Source organism: Oncorhynchus masou, chromosome 5, assembly GCF_036934945.1.
Source record: "Oncorhynchus masou masou isolate Uvic2021 chromosome 5, UVic_Omas_1.1, whole genome shotgun sequence".
Lineage (NCBI taxonomy): Eukaryota > Metazoa > Chordata > Actinopteri > Salmoniformes > Salmonidae > Oncorhynchus > Oncorhynchus masou.
In genome coordinates this window covers 58,017,823-58,031,463 of record NC_088216.1, presented here as the reverse complement: position 1 = coordinate 58,031,463, position 13,641 = coordinate 58,017,823, and positions in this window count along the sequence as shown.

The window sequence follows — 13,641 nt, the reverse complement described above, 5'->3', positions numbered from 1 at the left end:
TTGGTAGACTGTCATTGTAAATAAGAATTTGTTCTTAACTGACTTGCCTAGTTAAATAAAGGTTAAATAAAAACATTTAAAACAATTATCCCTTAAGTAAAGGACGTCACGCTGCATGCTTGCTTAGTGAGTACCACTTCCTCCAGATTCGGCTTACACCGAGGCTTGAACCCAGGACCTCAGCTTTGTTAACACACGTGATCACCCTCCAGAAGTGTCTTACCAGTTGGTGCTACCAAAAAGTTAACAATTCGAGAGTGTAAGGAAGATGTTAGGGAAGATGGTGAAAATGGGTCACAGAACCTGTGTACAATATATGGCCCAGCTTTGTGGTTTAGCATTCCTGACCATTTAGTCAATTCATTGTTCTTATGTGATGGGCAACTTGATGTGTCAGTACATTGTGTACTTCTAGGACAATAATAGAGCAATAGAAAGGGGCTTATTGTCAGGGTTTTTCCTCTATTTACAAACATCCTCTGACCGAGGATGTGTGAAGAAGACAGGAGGACAGATCAGGCAGGATGTGTGAAGAAGACAGGAGGACAGATCAGGCAGGATGTGTGAAGAAGACAGGTGGACAGATCAGGCAGGATGTATGAAGAAGACAGGAGGACAGATCAGGCAGGATGTGTGAAGAAGACAGGTGGACAGATCAGGCAGGATGTATGAAGAAGACAGGAGGACAGATCAGGCAGGATGTGTGAAAGAAGACAGGTGGACAGATCAGGCAGGATGTATGAAGAAGACAGGAGGACAGATCAGGCAGGATGTATGAAGAAGACAGGAGGACAGATCAGGCAGGATGTGTGAAGAAGACAGGTGGACAGATCAGGCAGGATGTATGAAGAAGACAGGAGGACAGATCAGGCAGGATGTGTGAAGAAGACAGGTGGACAGATCAGGCAGGATGTATGAAGAAGACAGGAGGACAGATCAGGCAGGATGTGTGAAGAAGACAGGAGGACAGATCAGGCAGGATGTGTGAAGAAGACAGGAGGACAGATCAGGCAGGATGTGTGAAGAAGACAGGAGGACAGATCAGGCAGGATGTATGAAGAAGACAGGAGGACAGATCAGGCAGGATGTATGAAGAAGACAGGAGGACAGATCAGGCAGGATGTGTGAAGAAGACAGGCAGACAGATCAGGCAGGATGTGTGAAGAAGACAGGAGGACAGATCAGGCAGGATGTGTGAAGAAGACAGGTGGACAGATCAGGCAGGATGTATGAAGAAGACAGGAGGACAGATCATGCAGGATGTGTGAAGAAGACAGGCAGACAGATCAGGCAGGATGTGTGAAGAAGACATGGAGTACAGATCAGGCAGGATGTGTGAAGAAGACAGGAGGACAGATCAGGCAGGATGGATGAAATAGAGAATGTTTAGAAGGAATCGAAAAAGAGGCAACAGAATACAATACTACTGTACCTGATGACTGACAACAAAAGAGTGCTATATAAACGGTAGGTAATCAAGGGAGTACTGAAGTCCAGGTGTGACTAATGATAATGAGATGCAGGTGTGCATAATGATGGTTGCCAGGTGTGTGTAAAGATGGGTTGCCAGGACTGGTGTTTAGTAGACTGGTGACGTCGAGCGCCGGAGAGGTAGTGAACGTGACAGAGCGTGATATGTGTGTGTTCGATACTGCATGCCAGCTGTTGACCTAATAACAGGCAGAAAAGTAGGGTTGGTTACCTTTGACTAAGGGAGGCCATTGTGAATACATTTACGCCATGCAGCCGAGTCACTGCTCCATGGGGGATAGGGGGAATAGATAGAGTGTGGTGCTCCCAGTTGCAATGCAGATGTTCTGAGTGTGGTGTGTCACTTGTAAATCATCCCTTGCAAAAGCCATAATCTGGAGGCATGATGTCATCCTTCTCTGTAGTTCCTTATGGATCCAGGAGGTTTAGGGGCCCGATACCAGTTCCCCATCCGAGGGAATTTGGGAGGGCGTAGGGCATGGGAGAGAGTATTGCTGGGAGAGGGTGCTTAGAGATAATAGAATATATAGAATATAACTTAATTGTCCATCGAGGATGGAATGATTCCTTTGGCAAGATCTTACAAAATAGGATTCACAGGGAGGAGGATGCCGACTCTCTAGGAATAAGGATCTGAATCACTGTCCAGAACAGAGTCACCAATTGCCTATAGTCCTTGATCAAAGGCATGAGAAAGGAAAAAAGGATGTGATGTGAAGTTTGAAGAAGAGTCTGATGTTCACAGAAAAAAAAACATTCTAGTGGTTTTGTCACCTGTAGTCTACATAACTGCAATTCATTCTGTTCATTCTGTGTACTGTGGAGGCATTGTTAGGTACTTGCAAAAAAACATAAACAGGTGAAATTGTTAAATTTGACTGTTTAATAAAAGAGCCACTTCCCTCTCTCTTTCTATCACAACCAAGTAGAACAATGAGATTCTGGTGGATCCCTTTGTGCTCCTCCAGGTGGAGAGAGGAAAGCAGTGCGACAGAGGGTTGGTCTCATTCATTTGTGATCTCTTTGTACTTTCACTTCTTCCTGTCCTCCCTGTCTTTGACAGATGTCTCTCTTCTCCCTCTTTTTCTTTTACTGTTTGCACATGGGTTACGCTTACATACCTGTTTCAGGTGGATATCAAGGTGTAAGAGTACGCATGGCGGTAGAGTGAGGAAAGGTTAACAAAACAGGTAGTCCTTTTTACTCTGAAAACTTTATTACAGACCATTTTCCCTTTCCCCTCTATAAACAAACCATTGTGTGAGCGATCGTGTGTGTTGTGTGTCAATGTGTACGTGTATGAGTGCATACTGTTTTGACAGGGAGCAAATCCTACTGACAAAGTGTTTCAAATGGCTCCCCAGCTCAGAAATATCTCCTGATCCCCATAATCAGTTTAGTCCTGATCTTGGCTGTCTGCCTGAGGGAATCTCTGACACTGGGAGGTATTATGATCTTAAAGGGCTAGTATTCTTGGTCTCTCTGAGGTAGTAGGGGAGTAGGTAGAAGGGGAAGAAGCAAAGATTTTCTGGACGACCTCAAGAGAAGAGTTCCTGAAACCATCGCCTGCAGCTCTCCCTCCAAATACTACCTGTCCAGGTGACTAACGATGCATTGACCCCTCCAGTCTTTCCTCCAGCTCTGAGTGCCTGGTAAGGCAAGAGGAGAGAGATAGAGAGAGAGAGAGAGAGAGAGAGAGAGAGACAGAGAGAGAAAGAGGGAATGGAGGGATGGGAAAAGCGAGAGGTGGGAGAAAGGGGGTGTACAGTATGAAAGGGAATGCTTGGGTATGGCACAGTCAACATGCTATGGAGCCATGTACCTAGATGACTCCCTCTTCTTTACAACATGAGAGAGTACACCTGGAACACCATCCCACTGGGCACAGGTGTCAGTTCAACATCTAGTTTTGATTTAGATTTGGTGGAGCTGTCAACTAGCATTAATTCAATGTGGAATCAACAACAAATACCACAATTTCAGATTTAGAGTAGGAAATACCCTTGTGTTTTTTTCTCCCCCTTTTCATGGTGTCCAATTGGTAGCAGTCTTGTCTCATCACTGCAACTCTAGTACAGACTTGGGAGAGGCAAAGGTAGAGAGCCGTGCGTCCTCTAAAACACAACCCAAACAAGCTGCACTGCTTCCTGACACAATGCCCACTTAACCCGGAAGCCAGCAGCACCAATGTGTCAGAGAAATCACTGTACACCTGGCAACCGTGTCAGCATGCACTGCTCCCGGCCCACCACAGGAGTCGCTAGTGCGCAATGGGACAAGGACATCCCTGCCAGCCAAACCCTCCCCTAACCCGGACGATGCTGGGCCAATTGTGCACCGCCCCATGGGTCTCCCGGTCCCCGGTCACGGCCTGCTGCAACTGAGCCTGGACTCAAACCCAGAATCTCTAGTGGCACAGCTAGCACTGCAATGCAGTGCCTTAGACCATTGCGTCACTAGGGAGGCCACTGCTTTTTGCAAATCCAATCAGTTTTCCATGTTGATTCAACATCAACAAGCATTTCGTTACACCCGCAATAACATCTGCTAAAAAAATGTGTATGTGACCAATAACATTTGATTTGATCACATAGATTTCTTGGGTTGAAATTACGTGGAAACAATGCTGATTCAAGCAGTTTTTTCCCAGTGGGATACCACCAACACAAACTGTATGTGACATGTCCACCTGGCTACTCTCTTGCATAAATTCCTCTGAATATGTAGGAGGCAGCAAATACAGTAGATACTGTATGATGATTTGTCCACATTACACATATTAGCACATACACTGGCAATCAACAAGTATAGCTCTTAAGTTTCTATAAGCCACTGTACTCTCTTTGCAGTCTTCCTCTCTCCCATTTCAGGAGGGGCACAAGGTGATGGTGTTGATCTGGTGTTCAGGTGCTATTATGGATTGTATAAATGAAGCAATTACCAATGCTTTTATCTTGCTGCCTATTACTCTATCCTTTACCCCACATATTGTACATATACGATCCAGATTACACAGTGAGCAAAATTACATATTTTAGATGGTTGATTAACATGTTTATTAATCACAGTAGGCCTAATGGTTCTCCACCTTATAATGATTGTTATTTATCTGTGAAAACAGCAGAAATGTGTTCGAGTTTGTGGTTTGCCATGCCAAATCATTTGTGGACCAAAAATGTTGTTTGTGTCTCCACACTAGGCAGATGGTGCATTCAAGACAACTGGGAAGATGAAAAAAACTGGGTCTTATCATGGCGTCGATGATCTTCAGGTCGGCAATTTAGAAACATGCCAGATGCCGTTTTCAAAACAACTAATAACTGGGAACTCGAAATTCTCAGACTTCCGGATTCAGTGCGTTCGAAGACAACTTGTTATTCGGGGAAAAACGAGCTCAGACTGGTATGTTCTTTTGAATTGTCAACCAACTCGGAATTCCATGTTGGAGCTCTTTTTTCAGGAGTTCCCAGTCATGAATGCACTGAAGTCGGAGGTCAGAGATTTCAGAGTTTTAAATGTGGCACAAAGGTGCTGTCCCACGTCATGCACGAGTGAGCCTGGATCTTGAGCTGTAGAGTCATTCATTTGCTCCTATTTGTTATTTTGTAGATGTTGTAAAGACGTTTGACACCTATTTATTCTTCACTTGCAAATAAAAGCCATCACGTTGGGGAGAAAAGCTGATATTCCTTGTCTCCTGTTGTTACATCCACCAACGGCTTACCTCACAACATGGTAGGCTACAACCTTTTAACATTTTCTTTACACAGACTAAAAGGATGATGTGAAAAAGCTTCATTATGTGCTTCCTTCCCCTACCCTGCTGGTTGTGTTTACCTAACCAGATGCACTGGTCTTGCCCAGCCACATCCATTCCAAACCGTTAATCTGGAAACAGTTACTATCCAATCCGGTACCAGTTTATCTGGAAACAGTAAGCATCTGCTGATTTGGAAACAGTGAGTAGGCCTACTGTATCGCTTAGAGCTGGTATGGAAAAGCAGTGAGTATGCAGTACCAACTGATCTGAAATCAATAAGAAGCTGGTGCCAGGGTTTGGTAATATGTCTGCAGATTCTGATCCAGACAATGGTTAGGCTTTTTCTTTTGATGATTCATCAGCTTGGTTTTCCTGCTTTATATTTCCTCAGTAAATATATATTTGAGCTGAGATTGTGTAGTTGGAAACAGAGCATGAGTCTCTTTGAAGAAATTGATGTATAGCTGGGCTATGAACATAATGTCCCAATTAGGGACAGTTCGCAATTTACTGGGGGAGATGGGTGGTCCAAAATAGAGGAGTTTGGGAGGGTTGTGTGGTTTTTTATTTCACACAGAAGAAAAGAGGGTAATTTGCTTTTCTCTGGTTTACTTTTTATGTTTTGCAGATTTGACTATATACAGTGCATTCGGAAAAGTATTCAGAACCCTTGACTTTTTCCACATTTTGTTACATTACAGACTTGTTCTAAAATGTAGTAAATTGTTGTTTTTTTCTCCTCGTTAATCTGCACACAATACCATTATGACAAAGAAAACACTTGTTTTTAGAAATTGCAAAATTATAAAGAATATATCCCAAAATATCACATTTACATAATTATTCCGTCCCTTTCTTGAAGCACCTTTGACAGTGATTACAGCCTCGAGTCTTCTTGGGTATGACGCTACAAGCTTTGCATACCTGTACTTGGGGAGTTTCTCCCATTCTTCCCTGCAGATCCTCTCAAGCTCTGTCAGGTTGGATGGGAGCTTCGCTACACAGCTATTTTCAAGTCTCTTCAGAGACATTCGATTGGGTTCAAGTCCAGACTCTGGCTGGTTCACTCAAGGACATTCAGAGATTTGTCACAAAGCAAGTCCTGCGTTGTGTTGATTGTGTGCGTAGGGTCGTTGTCCTGGTGGATGGTGAACCTTCGCCCCAGTTTGAGGTCCTGAGCGCTCTGGAGCAGGTTTTCATACTTTGCTCCGTTCATCTGTCCCTCGATCCTGACTAGTCTCTCAGTCCCTTCTGCTGAAAAACATCACCACAGCATGATGCTGCCACCACAACGCTTCACCGTAGGGATGGTGCCAGGTTTCCTCCAGACATGACACTTGGCATTTGGGCCAAAGAGTTCAATCTTGGTATCATCAGACCAGAGAATCTTGTTTCTCATAGTCTGGCAAAATCCAAGTGGGCTGTCATATGCCTTTTACTGAGGAGTGGCTTCCATTTGGCCACTCTACCATAAAGGCCTAATTGGTGGAGTGCTGCAGAGATGGTTGTCCTTCTGGAAGATTCTCCCATCTCCACAGAGTAACTCTAGAACTCTGTCAGAGTGACTATTGGATTCTTGGTCACCTCCCTGAACAAGGCCCTTCTCCCCCAGATTGCTCAGTTCGGCCGGGCAGCCAGCTCTAGGAAGAGTCTTGGGGGTTCGAAATTTCTTCCATTTAAGAATGATGGAGACCACTGTGTTCTTCGGGACCTTTTGGTACCCTTCCCCAGATCTGTGCCTCAACACAATCGTGTCTCAGAGCCTACGAACAATTCCTTCGACATCATGGCTTGTTTTTTTTGCTCTGACATGCACTGTCAACTGTGGGACCTTATATAGACACGTGTGTGCCTTTCCAAATCATGTCCAGTCGATTGAATTTACCACAGGTCAACCAATTAAGTTGTAGAAACATCTCAATAATGATTAATGGAGTCAATTTTGAGTCGCATAGCAAAGGGTCTGAATACATGTGTGAAGAAGGTATTTTTATGTTTAATACATTTGCAAAAATTCTACAAGCCTGTTTTTGCTTTGTCATTATGGGGTATTGTGTGTAGACTGATGAGGAACTTTGTTTATTTAATACATTTTAGGATAATGTAGCGTAACATAATTGTCACACCCTGACCATAGTTTGCTTTCTATGTTTCTATGTTTTGTTTGGTCAGGGTGTGATATGAGTGGGCATTCTATGTTGTGTGTCTAGTTTGTCTGTTTCTGTGTTTGGCCTGATATGGTTCTCAATCAGAGGCAGTTGTTAGTCATTGTCTCTGATTGGGAACCATATTTAGGTAGCCTGTTTGGTGTTGGGTTTTGTGGGTGATTGTTCCTGTTCCTGTGTTAGTTTGCACCAGTTTAGGCTTTCTCGTTACGTTTATTGTTTTTGTACTGTTCGTGTTATCTTTTCATTAAACATGAATCTAAATAGCCACGCTGCATTTTGGTCTTCCTCTCCTTCACCAAAAGACAGCCGTTACAGAATCACCCACCACAACAGGACCAAGCGGCGTGATAACGGGCAGCAGCAGGAGCAGCGAAAGGAGGACTGGACATGGGAGGATGAGTTGGACGGAAAAGGACCCTGGGCACAGCCTGGAGAATATCGCCGCCCCAAAGAAGAGCTGGAGGCGGTGAAGGCGGAGAGACGCTGGTATGAGGAGGCAGCACGGCAGCGTGGATGGAAGCCCGAGAGTCAGTTCCAAAAATGTATTGGGAGGTGGCTCACAGGAAGTATGGCGAAGCCAGGTAGGAGACCTGCGTCAACTTCCTGTGGTTACCAGGGGGCTAGAGAGACCGGGCAGGCACCGTGTTGTGCTGTGAAGCGCACGGTGTCCCCAGTGCGGGTGCATAGCCCGGTGCGGTACATACCAGCTCCGCGTATCGGCCGGGCTAGAGTGGGCATCGAGCCAAGTGCCATGAAGCCGGCTCTACGCATCTGGTCTCCAATGCGTCTCCTTGGCCCGGCTTACGTGGCACCAGCCTTGCGCATGGTGTCCCCGGTCCGCCTGCATAGCCCAGTGCGGGCTATTCCACCTCGCCACACTGGCAGGGCGACCGGGACCATTCAACCGGATAAGGTTGGACAGGCTCGGTGCTCAAGAGCTCCAGTGCGCCTGCACGGTCCGGTCTATCCGTCACCACCTCCACGCACTAGTGCTCCGGTGACAGCCCCACGCACCAGGCTGTCTCTCCGGCTCATCCTTACAGGTGCTCCCGCCTGTCCAGCGCTGCCGGAGCCTTCCTCCTCTCCAGCGCTGCCGGAGTCTCCCGCCTGTCCAGCGCTGCCGGAGCCTTCCTCCTCTCCAGGGTGCCGGAGTCTCCCGCCTGTTCAGCGCTGCCGGAGCCTTCCTCCTCTCCAGAGCAGCCGGAGTCTCCCGCCTGTTTGGCGCTGCCAGAGCTCCCGCCCCTCAGTCCAGAGGCGCTAGAGCCCCTCATTCCAGAGGCGCCAGAGCTACTCAGTCCAGCGCTGCCAGAGCCTTCCTCTCCAGCGTTGCCGGAGCTTCCCGTCTGCCCAGCGCCATCAGCGCCGCCAGTCTGCCCAGCGCCGCCAGCTGCCCAGTGCCGCCAGTGCCGCCAGTCTGCCCAGCGCCGCCAGTGCCGCCAGTCTGCCCAGCGCTGCCAGTGCCGCCAGTCTGCAAGGAGCCGCCAGTGCCGCCAGTCTGCAAGGAGCCGCCAGTGCCGCCAGTCTGCAAGGAGCCGCCCGTTCCGCCAGTCTGCAAGGAGCCGCCAGTTCCGCCAGTCAGCCAGGGGCCGCCAGTGCCGCCAGTCAGCCAGGGGCCGCCAGTGCCGCCAGTCAGCCAGGGGCCGCCAGTGCCGCCAGTCAGCCAGGGGCCGCCAGTGCCCCTCAGCCCAGAGGCGCCAGAGCCCCTCAGCCCCGAGCTTCCGCCCCTGTCCCGAGCTTCCGCCCCTCTGTCCAGAGCTTCCGCCCCTCTGTCCCGAGCTGCCCCTCTGTCCAGTGGGGTCATGTAGTAGGGTCGCCATGGTTAGGAGGCCAAGGAAGCGGACAAGGTGGCGGACTAAGACTATGGTGAAGTGGGGGCCACGTCCAGCACCAGAGCCGCCACCGCGGACAGATGCCCACCCAGACCCTCCCCAATAGGTTCAGGTTTTGCGGCCGGAGTCCGCACCTTGGGGGGGGGGGGGGGTACTGTCACACCCTGACCATAGTTTGCTTTGTATGTTTCTATGTTTTGTTTGGTCAGGGTGTGATATGAGTGGGCATACTATGTTGTGTGTCTAGTTTGTCTGTTTCTGTGTTTGGCCTGATATGGTTCTCAATCAGAGGCAGGTGTTAGTCATTGTCTCTGATTGGGAACCATATTTAGGTAGCCTGTTTGGTGTTGGGTTTTGTGGGTGATTGTGCCTGTTCCTGTATTAGTTTGCACCAGTTTAGGCTGTTTAGGTTTTCTCGTTACGTTTATTGTTTTTGTACTGTTCGTGTTATCTTTTCATAAAACATTAATCTAAATAGCCACGCTGCATTTTGGTCCTCCTCTCCTTCACCAAAAGACAGCTGTTACAATAATGTGGAAAAGGGGTCTGAAACTTTTTATTTGTAATTTTTTAAAGGGGTGGATCAGCTAAATATTGAGGAAAGAATATTGGTTCCATCAATGTAATTGTCTGCATCATTTCCAATCCCCCATATATTTTTTTTGTAAATATATACATCCATACATGCATGCATACATATACACACATATACGTAAACATACCTATAGAGACAGACATACTTTTTTAAAGAATATACCTTTACTATTATTCCCCGCAGAACCTACCACCGATTCCCCCAATTGGAGTAAACTAATAAACACTTTGGCTTTTACCTTCAATTTATACATCTTATAAACATTTTACATACACAGTCTATTTTACAATAGTTATTTTTTGTTTGTTTTTAGTCCTTCCTCTATTTCTGATGTCCATCCAGTTTGATTTCTATTTGTCACTGTGCTATTTCACAAAAGTTCTGAACATATATACATTTTACAGGCCCTGTATGTTTGACATGTTTTATCTTGCTATTAGTCCAACCCTTCAGCTCCATTCAACCTCTCCCATCTATCACTCAACATCATCCATTTTGGATTTCTATTTGCCATATTTCTTTCAACTGTGCTGTGATGCTTCACAAACAAATTGAACCTTAACGAAGGCACTGTACATTTAAATAAACATTTTAAATACATTCCGTAATATATGTAATATAAATCCTCCCTGTCTCTGTGTTAATCTCTGCACGCTCAACTCAACACCCCATGGTTTACCACAGTGTCACGCCCTGACCTTGGAGATCCTTTTTATGTCTCTATTTTGGTTTGGTCAGGGCGTGAGTTGGGGTAGGCATTTCTATGTTTCTATCTCTATGTTTTGGCCGGGTATGATTCTCAATCAAGGACAGCTGTCTATCGTTGTCTCTGATTGGGAACCATACTTAGGTACCCTTTTTCCCACCTGTGTTTGTGGGAAGTAGACTTTCGTAATGGCACTTAGCCTTAAGATTCACGGTTTTGTTTTGTAGTGTGTGTGTTTTGTTCGGCGTCTTTTTCTTAATTAAAGAACATGTACACGCCACCACGCTACACCTTGGTCCGCTCCTTTCATCAAACGTATTTACTTAAGTATTCGGACCCTTTGCTATGTGAATCAAATTTGAGCTCAGTTGCATCCTGTTTCCATTGATCATCCTTGAGATGTTTCTACAATTTGATTGCAATCCACCTGTGATAAATTCAATTAATTGGACATGATGTAGAAAGGCACACCTGTCTATATAAGGTCCCACAGTTGCCAGTTCATGTTAGAGCAAAAACCAAGCCTTGAGGTCGAAAGAATTGTCTGTAGAGTGCCGAGACAGTGTTATGCCGAGGCACAGATCTGGAGAAGGGTGCCAAAACATTTATGCAGAGTTGAAGGTCCCCAAGAACACAGTGGCCTCCATTATTCTTAAATGGAAGAAGTTTGGGACCACCAAGACTCTTCCTAGAGCTGACCACCCGGCCAAACTGAGCAATCGGGAGGGAAGGTTCTTAGTCAGGGAGGCGAAGAAGATCCGGATGGTCACACTGACAGAGCTCCAGAGTTCCTCTGTGGAGATGGGAGAACCTTCCAGAAGGACAACCATCTCTGCAGCACTCCACCAATCAGGACTTCATGGTAGAGTGGCCAGATGGAAACCGCTCCTCAGTAAGAGGCACATGATAGCCTGCTTGGAGTTTACCAAAAGGCAATTAAGGACTCTGACCATGAGAAACAAGATTCTCTGGATTGAACTCATTAGCCTGAATGCCAAGCATCACATCTGGAGGAAACCAGGCACCATCCCTATGGTGAAGTATGGTCGTGGCAGCATCATGCTGTGGAATGTTTTTCAGCGGCAGGGACTGGGAGACTAGTCAGGATCGAGGGACAGATGAACGGAGCAAAGTACAGAGAGATCATTGATGAAAACCTGCTCCAGAGCACTCATGACCTCAGACTGGGGCGAAGGTTCAACCTTCCAACAGGACAACAACCCTAAGCACACAGCCAAGACAAAGCAGGCATGGCTTCGGGACAGGTCTCTGAATATCATTGAGTGGCCCAGCCAGAGCCTGGACTTGAACCCAATCAAATATCTCTGGAGAGACCTGAAAATAGCTGTGCAGCGACGCTCCCCATCCAACCAGACAGAGCTTTAGAGCATCTGCAGAGAAGAATGGGAGAAACTCCCCAAATACAGGTGTGCCAAGCTTGTAGCGTCATACCCAAGAAGACTTGAGGCTGTAATCGCTTCCAAAGGTGCTTCAACAAAGTACTGAGTAAAGGTTCTCAATATTTATGTAAATGTAATATTTCAGTTTTACATGTTTATTACATTTGCATAAATTTCCATAAACCAGTTTTTTCTTTGTCATTATGGGGTATTGTGTGTAGTTTGAGGGGAAACAAACTATTTAATCCATTTTAGAATTAGTCTGTAACTTAACAAAATGTAGAAAAAGTCATGGGGTCTGAATACTTTCCGAATGCACTGTATGTTCACGGTTCAGGAGGAAAGAGCAAAGTAAGTGCATGTCCGTGTGAGGGTTGTTATTTCTGGTAATGTAAGTAGTATCACTTTCGGAGCATATTGAGGAGGTTTGGCCACGCCACATCCATCTCATCCTCCTGTCCGCATCATGGAAACCCAGCAAAGCCAAGACTCAGAAACACCCAGGCAGTGATGTCCTTTTGTGTATCCTGTGGTCTTCCACTCCAATATTTTCCAGTCATCTTTATCGTGGAGGTACTGTATACCTAATAAAAACAAAATATTGGCTAAGGTACCTTTGTGCCCAATTTGCTACAATCTCATCCTCACCTGTGTCTGCCCAAAATTAGTGTGTCAAATTGGATCTGCAACTTTGGGTGTGATAGAAAATATCAAGAAGTGGGGATCCAAGCCCATATTGATTTTCCTCTCTAATTTGGCAGGGGGCAGAGCCAAATACAGCATTTCATCGGAGACAGACGACAATAAATCAGCCACAGAAACTGGGCCCGATCTCACAACAGTATGTGTGTCCCCTTCAACCTAGAAAAACACTTCATATCATCATTATAGAGTTCCATCTCTGTTCCTTCTCCCCCTACAGCCCTCTCAGAGGCATCCCCTGACACCTTTTCTCCTTGACATGATCCATCTGGGGCCCATGATTGATGTTGATTTCATTGGCCTAATGACTCATCAGGAGATTAGATACAGGCCCTCTGACATGCAGACACACCATCCTATTGGGTAAAAGTATCACAAGGGCTCATCACCTCCCTCCCCTAGTCCCAGAGTCTAGTCATCACAACATATTTCCCAGGGGCAGTTAGCCCCATGATGCAACTGGACTATTACTGTAGAAGCCACTGGACTCATGTCCCTCCATAACATCAATTACACATTTTCCGCTGTCTTATTTCCTTCCGTTGTAGGGATTGTATTCCAAAAAATGTTTCATAACCAACATTCCCTGACATGCTGCCTGAAATGTGAAGTATAGACTCCAGGTGGCAGTATAGACTTGCATTGCAGAGTTCAGACAACAGTTAAACATATCCTGTACTACTTGAAAATTATAACAGTACAGTCATGTACATTCATGTCCCTTCTTTCCAACTTTACCATTGGTAAAGAAAGATTGTGGTAAAATGTCCAAGTGCAGCTGATGGTGTAGATTCAGAGCCTTCAGAAAGTATTCAGGTGCCTTGACTTTGTCCACATTTTGTTACCTTACAGACTTATTCTAAAATTAATTAAATTGTTTATTTCCCTCATCAATCTACACACAATACCCCACAATGACAAAGAAAAAAGGGTTTTTAGTAATTGTAGCAAATGTATTAAAAATAAAAAATGGAAATATGACATTTACAT